Below are 12,980 nucleotides of genomic sequence, written 5' to 3' on the forward strand. Positions count from 1 at the left end.
TGAGAGAAATGTAGGCCACCATAGGAGAGAGCTGCAGCGGCGGTGGTGTCCGACTGCTGGATCCAGGTTTCAGTGAGAGCCAGAAGGTTGAGGGAATTAGAGAGGAAAAAGTCATGGATGTAAGAGAGTTTATTACAAGCTGAGCGTGCATTCCAAAGGGCACAGTTGAATGAGACAGAAGATATGCAGGGAATATTAATGAGATTAGCAGGGTTTCTGAATGTAACAGGGAAAGAGTTAGTGTTATTATTACTGGAGGGTCCTGGGTTGGGAGAAATATCACCTGCGACTAATAGAAGGAAGATACAGAGAGTGAGCAGATGATTGAGTGATTTGTGAGAGCGTTTCCTGCGTTGTATGGTGGGAATGAATGGATCTGCGTGGTATAACATTGTGAAGAGAGCATGACAACTGTACATAGGAGAAGAGAGGAGTGAGGGATTAATATGGATGAAGTGTGCCGCATTTGTGGGAGAACGGTGAATGTGGATGATTGTAGCAACCAGAGTATAAATGGCACAGATACAAATGGTGAATACTGTTTGCCAAAAAGATGACCTGGAAGCAAGTTTGTTTAATTGTCTTGCATGTCTTACCTGTCTCCTGCCCTGTCCAACTGCCATTTTCTAACTGCCAGGGCACTTTGCTAAATTATGGCACTTCGATAAAGTATGCATAAATGCTATATGCATAAATGCATACTTTTTGAGTGAATTTTTATTTTTTAATTTAGAAGTTTTTGGGAACTCAGATGATATTCAATACAGGTGTCAATACAAGGTGTTCAGAATAAAGAATGAATGTGATACGAATGGTGAGAAAATGAGTTTAGGATTGATTATATTTCTTAAATCATAATCAGGGGGGACTGTAAAATATTAATCTCTTATGATATAAAATATTACATATAAGCTCTCAGAAGCTTAGTCTCATGCTTAGTAGTTTCAGAGAATGACAGAGGTTATTCTGAGAACCTTGGCAGACACACCTGTTCTGTACATCAAATCTATAGGACTCATTGTCAACATGGGTTATTTAGAGATAACTAATGATGAAAAGTCCTTAGCCATATGTTTGAAATATGCCAACATGAAGTAATTGTACACAGTCGAAAATACAATATGCCAACATGAAGTAATTGTACACAGTCGAAAATACATACTCTATTATAGGTTACTGCCATATCAGCAAAACGCCATATTGGGTTATGTAACTGTAAAAAATAGTCTCCAATGTATATCTATGAGGCAAGATGGTATATAAGGAGAGGCATCAGTATGGTGGGTAGATTCTCATACCTTGAGGTCTCCACCACGGACCATCACATACTGCCAAGACTGGATACGTAAGAACTTATAATTGTTCCTATTTTCTTTTAACCTGATACTTCTTTTGTTGTGTGCTATGAACTATTTTCTTTCCATTTTCTGTAATCACCTTTTTGAATGAACATTAAATAAGCTTTTGTTTTATCCACACAATTCAAAGACTGATTTTCCTTTTATCTTCACTGTGCCCTTATCTAAGATAAGGAAGTGTTAATTTTTCTAACAACATACAATGATAAACCATCTGGTCTATCATACTACATACAATGATAAACCTTCTGGTCTATCACACTACATACAATGATAGACCATTTAGTCTATCGTACTACATACAATGATAGACCATCTGGTCTATCACACTACATACAATGATAGACCATCTGGTCTATCACACTGCATACAATGATAGACCATCTGATCTATCACTCTACATACAATGATAAACCATCTGGTCTATCATGCTACATACAATGATAGACCATCTGGTCTATCATACTACATACAATGATAAACCATCTGGTCTATCATACTACATACAATGATAGACCATCTGGTCTATCAATGAGCCTCCTCCATCGACATCATGTGCTTCTTCAGTGCTGACTGCAGGAAACGTTGATTTGGCCCCAGAGGATGATTTTATCGCTTGTTGCCTGGACTGTGTCTCAATGATGCTATCAACCTTCTCTTCTGATGACTTCAAATCCTTATCACTCCTTTCTGGCTCCCAAGTTTTGTCCAACACAGAATCGTCATCATCCATGATTCGCTGACCGTTGCCTCTGCGGGTGAAATGGCCAGATCTGCTTGTGCCCCTGCCTGATTCCCACCCTGAGGTTTACCCTGGCTCAGAGTGCTACTACCACACACAAGATTCCCTACAACCTCAGCCTCAACACAGATCGGCATTGGAATCGTGTCCTCCATCACCTCCAGCACCATGTCTTCCGAGAACAAAGGCTGGCTTTTCATGTCTTCTAAAATATCAACTCGAAGAAATATTTCTGGTGTAATATGTTCCTTAGCCAAGGGGTTTTAGTGGGTTAGGATAGATTGGGGCGTTATAGAAACAGGTGTCATTGATGGATTGGAAATTTTTTGCTCTGCGTAACATTAACCCTTATTCACGCAGAGGAAGTGGACTGAGCAGAATACTGACTACAGCTGATGGTTTCGCTGTCAAAGTCTACATCATCCTGCTGTGATTGAGATGAGCGATGGGACATATACTCCATTAGGCCCTGGCTTCCTTCTCACTAATTCTATTGCCAGAGTTTACAAACAAGACCAAATGTGACTTGCGTTTGGGACTACTATTGCCAGGATGGTTGCTGTTAGTAGAGATGAGCAATGTTCGGGTTCGTCGACTTTAAACGCACATCAAAAAAGACTCATGTTCGGGGCACCTGATGCCAAAACGACCCTGAATGGGGTCCCGAACAACCATAGTTTCCCACGTTGCCATCTGTGTGAAAGTTTGGGAAACAGGGGCTTTGATCGGTGCTAACATTGTTACTGTGGGTCAGAGCATTGCGGGATCACGCTGTCAGATGTCAGCGTGATCCCGCAGCTGTGACAGTGACAAGTGGTAAAAAGCTTACCGCTGGTCACAGGCATCGGCTAATGATAGACTACTACTTGTGTGGCGCCCCTAAGGGTTCAGTTGCCACAGAGGTACTGCACCTCACCCAGAGGTGTGGTGTCTCCCTTCTCTCAGGTAAGGAGGGAGTGCTGCTCGGAACCCCAAACACCTGCATCCAACACTACACTGCTCCAGGCCGGCTGGAAGGGCAAGACACAATGTATGTTTCTGCTGAGCCCTGACCCTGGCTGGAGTGGGGGGAACCCAAAGGTAGGGGGAACAGTAGTGGGTGTGGGTGGAGGAAGCAGTTTAGGTGAGCACTTTGGCAGGAGTATATATAGGGAAGCCATTTTAGGAGGTGAGGAGTGAGTCAGAGTGAAGAGAGGAGAGCAGTTCAGAAGAACAGCTCAGGACAGTTCAGAAGAACAGTCCGGGAGCAGAGTCTCATTAGGAGCTCTGCTCCACAAGTAGGGCCAAGTCTGGAGGCCCAGGAGGGGAGCAGGGAGTAGGCTCCGTTCTAAGAAGGGATCCTAGGGGGTACGGCGAGTGCAGGACGGCACCCGTACGCCCCGAATCTGTCAGAAGACAGAGGGATCGTAAGCCGCATTCTAATCCCCAGGAGGGTCGAGCAGGTCCGGGATCCGACGTACAGGAGCACCCGAGCCAGATTGAGAGTGGGCAGCGCAGGGCAGGAGGGAGAAAGACCCAATGTAAAATCGGTCTAGCTAGGAACACGAGAAAGTGGGGTTCTGTCAGGCATTCCTAAATCCCCTGAGGAAGAGCTGAACCCCTGCCTGGTGAACGCAGCGTGACATGGGAGGCTGTAAGCTGACAGTGCACCCTGTGGAACTAAAGGACTGTGAGTAAAGACACGGATGACTGCACTGCACCGCCTCTGTCCAATTATTCCGTCTGCGCCAACATTCCCTCTCTGCACCACAATGCCCAGAACAACCACCATCTACCTTACACTACACTGGAGCTAAGTTCTACCTGTGGAGAGCCACACCACCCCTGCTGCCGTAACACCAGCTCCAGAGGACTGCTCCGCAGCGGCGGCACCCTTTAGCCGCAATCCACAGGTGGCGTCACGAATAATCCAAAAAACCCCATATAAAAATATCCCCTGTTTGCACTGACCGCCCTGGGTCACGGACCGGGCCAGCCACCGTGATATCCCCCAGCAACCAGAGGGCCGGCTGCCGAGTACCCCACGGCCCTGGGGAAGCGTCACTTGCATCAGCTGGCGCCTGCTGTCACTGAAAACAGAGAGTGCTGGCACCGCTGGATGGGAGCAGTAGTCTCTCATTAGCCAGTGTGTGCTCCAAGTAAAAAAAAAAAAAAAAAGTTAAAAAGAATAAATATATATACAGTACAGACCAAACATTTGGACACACCTTCTCATTTAAAGATTTTTCTGTATTTTCATGACTATGAAAATTGTACATTCACACTGAAGGCATCAAAACTATGAATTAACACATGTGGAATTATATACTTAACAAAAAAGTGTGAAACAACTGAAAATATGTCTTATATTCTAGGTTCTTCAAAGTAGCCACCTTTTGCTTTGATGACTGCTTTGCACACTCTTGGCATTCTCTTGATGAGCTTCAAGAGGTAGTCACCGGAAATTGTCTTCCAACAATCTTGAAGGAGTTCCCAGAGATGCTTAGCACTTGTTGGCCCTTTTGCCTTGACTCTGCGGTCCAGCTCACCCCAAACCATCTCGATTGGGTTCAGGTCTGGTGACTTTGGAGGCCAGGTCATCTGGCATAGCACCTCATCACTCTCCTTCTTGGTCAAATAGCCCTTATACAGCCTGGACGTGTGTTTGGGGTCATTGCCCTGTTGAAAAATAAATGATGGTCCAACTAAACGCAAACCGGATGGAATAGCATGCCGCTGCAAGATGCTGTGGTAGCCATGCTGGTTCAGTATGCCTTCAATTTTCAATAAATCCCCAACAGTGTCACCAGCAAAGCACCCCCACACCTCCTCCTCCATGCTTCACGGTTGGAACCAGGCATGTAGAGTCCATCCGTTCACCTTTTCTGCGTCGCACAAAGACACGGTGGTTGGAACCAAAGATCTCAAATTTGGACTCATCAGACCAAAGCACAGATTTCCACTGGTCTAATGTCCATTCCTTGTGTTCTTTAGCCCAAACAAGTCTCTTCTGCTTGTTGTCTGTCCTTATCAGTGGTTTCCTAGCAGCTATTTTACCATGAAGGCCGGCTGCACAAAGTCTCCTCTTAACAGTTGTTGAAGAGATGTGTCTGCTGCTACAACTCTGTGTGGCATTGACCTGGTCTCTAATCTGAGCTGCTGTTAACCTCCGATTTCTGAGGCTGGTGACTTGGATAAACTTATCCTCAGAAGCAGAGGTGACTCTTGGTCTTCCTTTCCTGGGGCGGTCCTCATGTGAGCCAGTTTCTTTGTAGAGCTTGATGGTTTTTGCAACTGCACTTGGGGACACTTTCAAAGTTTGCCCAATTTTTCGCACTGACTGACCTTCATTTCTTAAAGTAACGATGGCCACTCGTTTTTCTTTACTTAGCTGCTTTTTTCTTGCCATAATACAAATTCTAACAGTCTATTCAGTAGGACTATCAGCTGTGTATCCACCAGACTTCTGCACAACACAACTGATGGTCCTAACCCTATTTATAAGGCAAGAAATCCCACTTATTAAACCTGACAGGGCACACCTGTGAAGTGAAAACCATTTCCGGTGACTACCTCTTGAAGCTCATCAAGAGAATGCCAAGAGTGTGCAAACCAGTCATCAAAGCAAAAGGTGGCTACTTTGAAGAACCTAGAATATAAGACATATTTTCAGTTGTTTCACACTTTTTTTCTAACTATATAATTCCACATGTGTTAATTCATAGTTTTGATGCCTTCAGTGTGAATGTACAATTTTCATAGTCATGAAAATACAGAAAAATATTTAAATGAGAAGGTGTGTCCAAACTTTTGGTCTGTACTGTATATAAAAAAAACAAAAACAAAAAAAAAAAACACATTATACTTACCTACACCTAATCCACAATGCCCTTGTCCCCTGTTAAAAAAAAATAAAAAAAAGCCATGCCCACCTTAATGCCTAATCCACGATACCCATGTCACTTGTATAAAGAAAAAATAATAAACCACCATAATCCTCACCTATCTGCCGTAATCCAGGTAATCCCTAGTGTCCCATGCAGATATCATTAATAGAACAGCCACATCGTGAGATGTGACCGCTCTATTCAGCAGCGGGCGTTACACTGACAGAAGCATAATTGCTCCTGCAGTGTATAGCTCTGAGCTGCTGTAAGTGAGGTCACACGAGTTCCTCAGCTGATGAAGCTCTGGAGCCCTCACGGCATCATCTCTGCATGAGAATATTCTCACGCAGCGGTGGTGCCATGAGGTCACCGGGGCTCATCAGCTGATGAACTCAAGTGACCTCTGCAGCACCGTGCTATACACTGCTGGCAGTGATTATGCTCCTGTCAGTGTATCGCCCGTTGCTGGATAGAGCAGTCACATCTAACGATGTGGCTGTTCCATAAGTGACATTCTAATGATGGATTACGGTGTGGGACAGTATGTCATGTCAGACAGGTGAGTATTATTGTGACAACACAGCTTTTCTTCTTAATTATGCCAGACATACTTTCTGGTAACCAAGAGCTATATTTTTATGAGGACTTTTTTGACCTGTGTTCTTGTTTGATTGATTAACACAGGCTATTGTTTGAATAATCCTGACACTTGAGTTGAGATGTACTGCAACTTATTGTATGCAAATCTTGCAAGCTAGGTTCATGGAGCAATACAGTTTGATACTATGCTAATTGTATATTATACTAAGCTAGCTAGTTTATTTAAAGAGTCCCCCTGCTTTTACCAACTATGTAAATTGATTAAATGCTCAAACAATGAGTCATGAGCTCTTTCCACCTTCATCCCTGACCCTTGACCTGTGAATGATGGCTGCAAGTACAATTGTGATCTATAAAAAGGGGGTCTCTGCCTCTATTCAGGGTCATTTAAAGCATTAGATATTCCAAATTCCAACATTACTATGGCACTTCAAATCCAATAATCAATTACCCTTCCTAAAGACTCTTTAAAGTCTTCAAGAAAAAGAAGTATACCATATAAATTTGTAAAAACAAGAATTTTTATTAATGTTCAATAAAAACAATGTATTCAATTAAAAAAGCAAAGATGCCTCAAGAGGGCACTGTCTTCACATATATCCCCAAAAAACGCAATAGCTTTCTCCAATTACAACCAAAATAATGAGTTAAATCCTTATCATAATATCCAATAGTTGCTTCTCAATGTAATATGCACATAGTTTATGATATTCCCTTATATGCAGCTTCTATCAGGAAGGCTACTAGATGCTAGTAAACTGTTTCTCCCCCGGAAGAAGCGAGGCGAAACAGCATCGGGGTGAGAGGGTCCTGTGGTCAGCGATATTGGTCTCCATTTCCCAAGGTAATTATTGAGTTTGGATGTTGATTCAAGTCTATGCCTTAGGTTTTTGCAGCTTATGGGCACTTTGTGATGCATATTTGTATCAGATCAGACGTATTACGTATATATGATGGTAAATTATATCGGTAAGACGAAAAGGGAGCTTAGAAGGAGAATAGGGGATCACATAGGAGACATAAAGCATGCCAGGGACACGTCAATCTCTTCATGTCATGGAGAAGCATCTGGGTGATTTAAATGTGTTTTCTTTCTTGGTTATTGAGATTGTAACACCTGCAATCAGAAAGGGAAACTGGGATGAAAATATTCCGCAAAAAGAACTGAAATGGATCTACAGGTTCAAGTCTTTTCCACCAAATGGGCTGAACAAACAGATGAATTTTGGTTGTTATATTTGAATGCCGCTATGTGTAAGACATGACTAAAACATGACCGTAAAATCTGCTCCACATCATTGTCCCTAATGGGTGAAGAGAGGTCGTACTCGGCTGCAGGCTTTAGAGGGAGGCAGGCATGACAGGGTTAATGCGGGATACAGGGGGAAGGGCTTGCTTAGGTAGGGGTGACTAGGGCTCGGGTAGGTGCTTATCTTTAATTTGACAGGTGTATATTGTAGGGGAGGGTATTTTTGGGGGTAGGGGCATGTGTGGGGGAGGAGTGGGGTATATAGGGACGGCCATTTTGGATTTGGCAGCCATTTCAGGTTGCCATCATCCCTTAAGCAACATCTTGTTTATTATGGAAGCCATTGAAGGGATACTGCAGCAGCTGCGGGACACTGCCGGCCTGAATGGGGCAGATTGGTTGCAGGCTTCAGTTCAATGCCTGCTTGGGGGTACAGGAGCCGGTACCGCTACACCAGCTCCTGAGCCTTAGCCCTGAAGAAACCCCCAGGGTCCGGCGACGTATCAGGAGCCCCTCTCGGGACCCTCCAGTCGGGAGTAGGGCTCGCACTGCCGCGGCCCGTACTGCCGCGGCCCGTACTTCCCGCTCTGGGAGGAATCCAGCGACACGCCGGGACCTGCGTCAGGAGGAGGAGCCGGCCTCCTCCTCTACAACACGAGGTGGCGAGTCATCAGGACCAGGTACGGCAGGCCACATGCAGCTGCGGGGGCTGCTCGGCGCAGCGCAGCAAGGACGTCGCGAGGACGGGGGCCTAACCCGGGGGCCTCTCAGCGCGAGAGCGGTGATGATCGCTCTGCCCATCTTCCGGCAGGCGAGGACGATTTAACAACAGGTGGTCAGGTTCCGGCCGGCTCCGCCCACATTGCTAGCTCAGCCCACAGTGCGGTCTCAGCGGCCGTCAATCATAACGCTGCAGGCATGCAGCGGGCGGCTGGCTCTGTAGATGCGAGGTCAGGCAACAACAGTCACGCAGAGGTGACTCAAAGATACGGGCAGCACAGTGCTGGCCCAGCCCCCTTATCTGCTATGACAGCTGGTCACGGCTGTAGCCAGGCTGGCTGCAGCCATTGGTCGCCTTATGCAACGACGAATGTTGGGTCAGGATCAGAGTCAGTAGCGGGGCAGCAAGCCGCTGGCCCCTCAAGTCTCCCTCCCACGCCACACCGGGGCCTACAAGGATCGGATGATGGATGTCGACTCCAGGATTCAGGATTAGCGGCTGCTGGGTTCACAGCACCTAGGCAGCCAGGTGAGTCATCGCAAACTTTTCCTTTCAGGCTCCCGTTACCATCTTTAGCATTTAATAGTCAGGACGTCCCTGGGGGGGTTAGCGGGAGCATTAGTATACTTATTCAGGGTTTAAGGGATTTAGCTGTTTTACTGGGGACGGGGACGAATGTGTCACAGGGCATAGTATCACCTACTTCTGCATGGCTGGGTAATTTTCAATCACCTCAGCTGGGACAGAGTGGGTTAGGTAGCTCCAACATGGAGCTTTTGAGGGGCTCCAATACAACGGGCGCAGGGGGAGCTAATTTGTCATCAGGCGAAGCTAACACGGGCATTTCAGGACCTACACAAATTGGGGGAAGTGAGGGTGAAAAAGATAAAGATGATAATGGAAGATTAGATGATATGGCAAAAGGGGAAGTTTATGTTTGCTTCGAGGGGCCTCTGGGGGCTCATTTGAAGCCTGAAGTCAGGGAGAAGATATGGAAAGGGGAATACGTAGACATATTCTCTTTACTTCCATTGGAACGCTTCAATCTAGATAGGGCTAGAAAGGATGATTCTAAGAAAGAGGATAAAGAAAAACGAAAGTACCGCCTGATACCACAAACCTTTACGAACTGGTTGCAGGCGTTTGCGATATTAGCCAATGTGATAGGTGAGAAAGCTCCTGAAAATTGTTCAGGGCTTTTCTGTTACTTAGATGCAATCGGGGAAGCTTATAGGGTGTATGGGGGACAGGGCTGGTTACGCTATGACGAACAATTTCGTCAGAGGAAAGCGGTGCGTCCTAGTATCCGTTGGGACCATAAGGATATTGCCCTATGGCTGAAGGTAACAGCACCGAGCAGGAGTGTTCATACTAATCAGCCCTTTCTCGGGAGCGGCGGCGGTCTCGGACAGTCGGGACACTCGTCAGCTGTTCAAAGAGGATTATGTTTCCTTTTCAATGAATGATCCTGTAAGTTCGGAAATAAGTGTAAATTTAAACACGACTGCTCCTCATGCGGTGGCAGCCATAGCGCATCCAGATGTTTCAGAGGGGGAAAATCAGAAGCAGTGAAGGCAATGAGAAAAGGGGTGACGCCGGTGCGTCTGGCAGAGATGCAGCTATTTCTAAGTAGACAGGGCAGCGGCCTCGCTATTAGAAGAGGGTTTTGATGTTGGTTTTAGGATACCGTTCATTGATAGCAAGAATCAATTTCATGCAAAAAATTGAAAATCCGCGTTACAGTTTCCTGAGGTGGTTGCGGAAAAATTAGGGAAGGAAGTGTCTTTAGGGAGAATGGCTGGGCCTTTTGCCTACAAGCCCTTAAAAAACTTACGTGTGTCTCCATTAGGAATTGTCCCAAAAAAGGAATTGGGTAAATATAGGCTAATTCATCATCTCTCTTTTCCAAAGGGCACGTCGGTGAATGATGGTATTGACCCTTATTTGTGTTCAGTGAGTTATACTTCCTTTGACATGGCAGTTGGTTGGGTTCGGTTTTTTGGAAAGGGGGCATTATTGGCAAAAACTGACATAGAGGCGGCTTTTAGGCTGTTACCAGTACACCCGGAGAGCATGCATTTATTGGGTTGCTATTGGAATGGTAGCTTTTTTGTAGACCGGTGTCTCCAGATGGGTTGCTCGCTGTCCTGTGCATACTTTGAAACATTCAGTACATTCCTTGAATGGGTTGTTAAGGATGTTTCCGGTTTGAATTCCTGCATTCACTATCTGGATTATTTCTTATATGTGGGTCCTGCTAATTCTCCCGATTGTTCGGTGTTGTTGCACACTATGGAGAGTGTGGCTAAGAAGTTTGGAGTGCCGTTGGCTGTCGAGAAGACTGTAGGTCCGGTGACGTCTTTGAGTTTTCTCTGAATTTTAATCGACACAGTTGAAATGGAGTGTAGGCTTCCCGCTGAAAAGGTTGTTGATCTGTTGGAACTGGTATCCAGAGTTAAAAAAGTGCATAAAATTACTTTGCGTGAATTACAGTCACTTCTCAGAAAATTGAATTTTTGCGTGTCGTATTATGCCAATGGGCAGGGCATTCTGTAGGCGTTTATCATTAGCAATGGCTGGAGCTAAATCACCTCATCACTTCATTAGGTTGCGCAAGGAGTTACGGGATGATTTGGGAATTTGGGCCCAATTTTTGGAGTCTTATAACGGCAAGTCGGTCTGGATTGCCCCAGTCGTGAATGCCAGTGAATTGGGATTGTGCATAGATGTGTCAAAGAAACAAGGTTTTGCTATCCTTTTTCGTGGTAGTTGGTTTGAGGAAAAATGGCCAGCGTCATGGCGTGATCGGAATTTGTTGGATAATCATACATTGATCAATCTTTTCCCCATCGTGGTCTCTCTGGCGCTATGGGGTGAGTACTTTCAGAATAAAAAGATTTGCTTTTCTTGCAAGGACCAAGGGGTAGTGTTAGCTATCAATTCTCTGTCGGCTGCATCGCCACTGGTAGTAAAAGTGTTGCAACGGCTGGTGCTGATTAGCTTATCTTTGAACATGTGGATAGTGGTGGAGTTTAGGTTGGATCCTTTAATCTCAACCGTTAATGCTGTTTCTCATTCGCAGTGGGATCAGTTCCAGTTGCCGGCACTTCAGGCATTGTCGACAGGTTTGGTATGCCCTCCAGTACTATGGAATCTTCCCTTCGAGCTGTAAAGAAATTGATCGGTCAATCATTATCTACAAGGACCTGGTCATCATATGAGGTTGCTTGGCAGCAGTGGGAGGAATGGAAAGCTACTATGCGAGATCCTTTGGAGAGTGATAGCCTTTTATTATTATTGGTTGGTCATTGCTGGGAGGAAGATTGGTCGGTGCAAAAATTAATAATTTTATGGCTGGCTTGGCTTTTGGTTTTAAAATAAGGGGTCTTCCGGACGGAACAAAAGCAACTTTGGTCCGCCAGGCATTGAAAGGTTGGCGAAAAGGCTGGAAGGTGAGAGACTGCAGGCGGCCCATATCATATGGATTATTGTTAACATTGGGACAACTGCTTGGGTCGGTTTGTAAGTCTCCATGGGAAGTCAAACTATTTCGGCTAGCTTTTTCTTTGGCCTTTTTTGGGGAGTTACGTTTAGTGGAGTTGGTTAGCCCATCAAGATTTGTCATTGGGGGTCTTTTGAAGGATGACGTGGACTTATATTCAGATAGGGTAGAGGTTTTCATTCGTTTTTCAAAGACCGATCAATTCAGGAAAGGGTGTAAAGTGGTATTGTTCGCAGTCGCTGGGTCTGACATGTGTCCTGTTCGTTGTTTGAGTGAATTTGGGCTAGGTGTAGTGGGGGTTCAATTCACCATTATTGGTTCATGAGGACGGTTCCTTTTTGTCTCGCTTTCAGTTGATAGCCGTGCTGAAGAAGTGTCTGAAAGCTGGTGGCATCTCCCCAAAAGATTTTAGCGGTCACTCTTTCAGGATTGGTGCAGCCACTGAGGCAGCCAGGAGGGGGTTGAGTGACGAGTTGGTTAAGAAAATTGGGCGTTGGGAATCCATACGGTTTAGGTCTTATATACGCCCGGCTTGAGTATAATGAAGAGCATGTTTTCAGTTCTGGTATGATGTTACTGTTTCTCAGAGTCATATTTTGTTTAACTTTACAGATGTGGGTCCCCGACTCGTATGGATAATGGGCCATGCTTTTGTTTTCTGGGCTGCACTGCGGGCAGTGGTGAGGCCGGCCGGCCGTCAGTTGGGATTTTCGGTGGATGAAGCTATTCTTCGGTGGATTGGAAAGCGGGGAATGGTTTGGCGTCAACTCCTGGCGGAATTCCATCACTTTGTAAGGCTTGATTGGGTCCCTGATTTGCTGGTGTTACATTTAGGTGGTAATGACCTGTGTAAGAGGTTGTGTAGAGAACTTATCAAAGATATCAAATTTGATATACTAAGATTGTGGGCAATGTTTCCGAAGGTTTTAGTTATCTGGTCAG

The 12,980-nt window shown here is 45.4% G+C and overlaps 1 pseudogene; it reads left to right on the top strand.

Annotated features, from left to right (window-relative positions):
- Nucleotides 1-8,509: 8,509 nt before the first annotated feature.
- LOC141155363 (uncharacterized) lies at nt 8,510-12,574 on the top strand (annotated as a pseudogene).
- Nucleotides 12,575-12,980: the final 406 nt, after the last annotated feature.

Source organism: Phyllobates terribilis, unplaced genomic scaffold, assembly GCF_046119375.1.
Source record: "Phyllobates terribilis strain yellow unplaced genomic scaffold, ASM4611937v1 Scaffold_7__3_contigs__length_470593459, whole genome shotgun sequence".
Classification (NCBI taxonomy): domain Eukaryota; kingdom Metazoa; phylum Chordata; class Amphibia; order Anura; family Dendrobatidae; genus Phyllobates; species Phyllobates terribilis.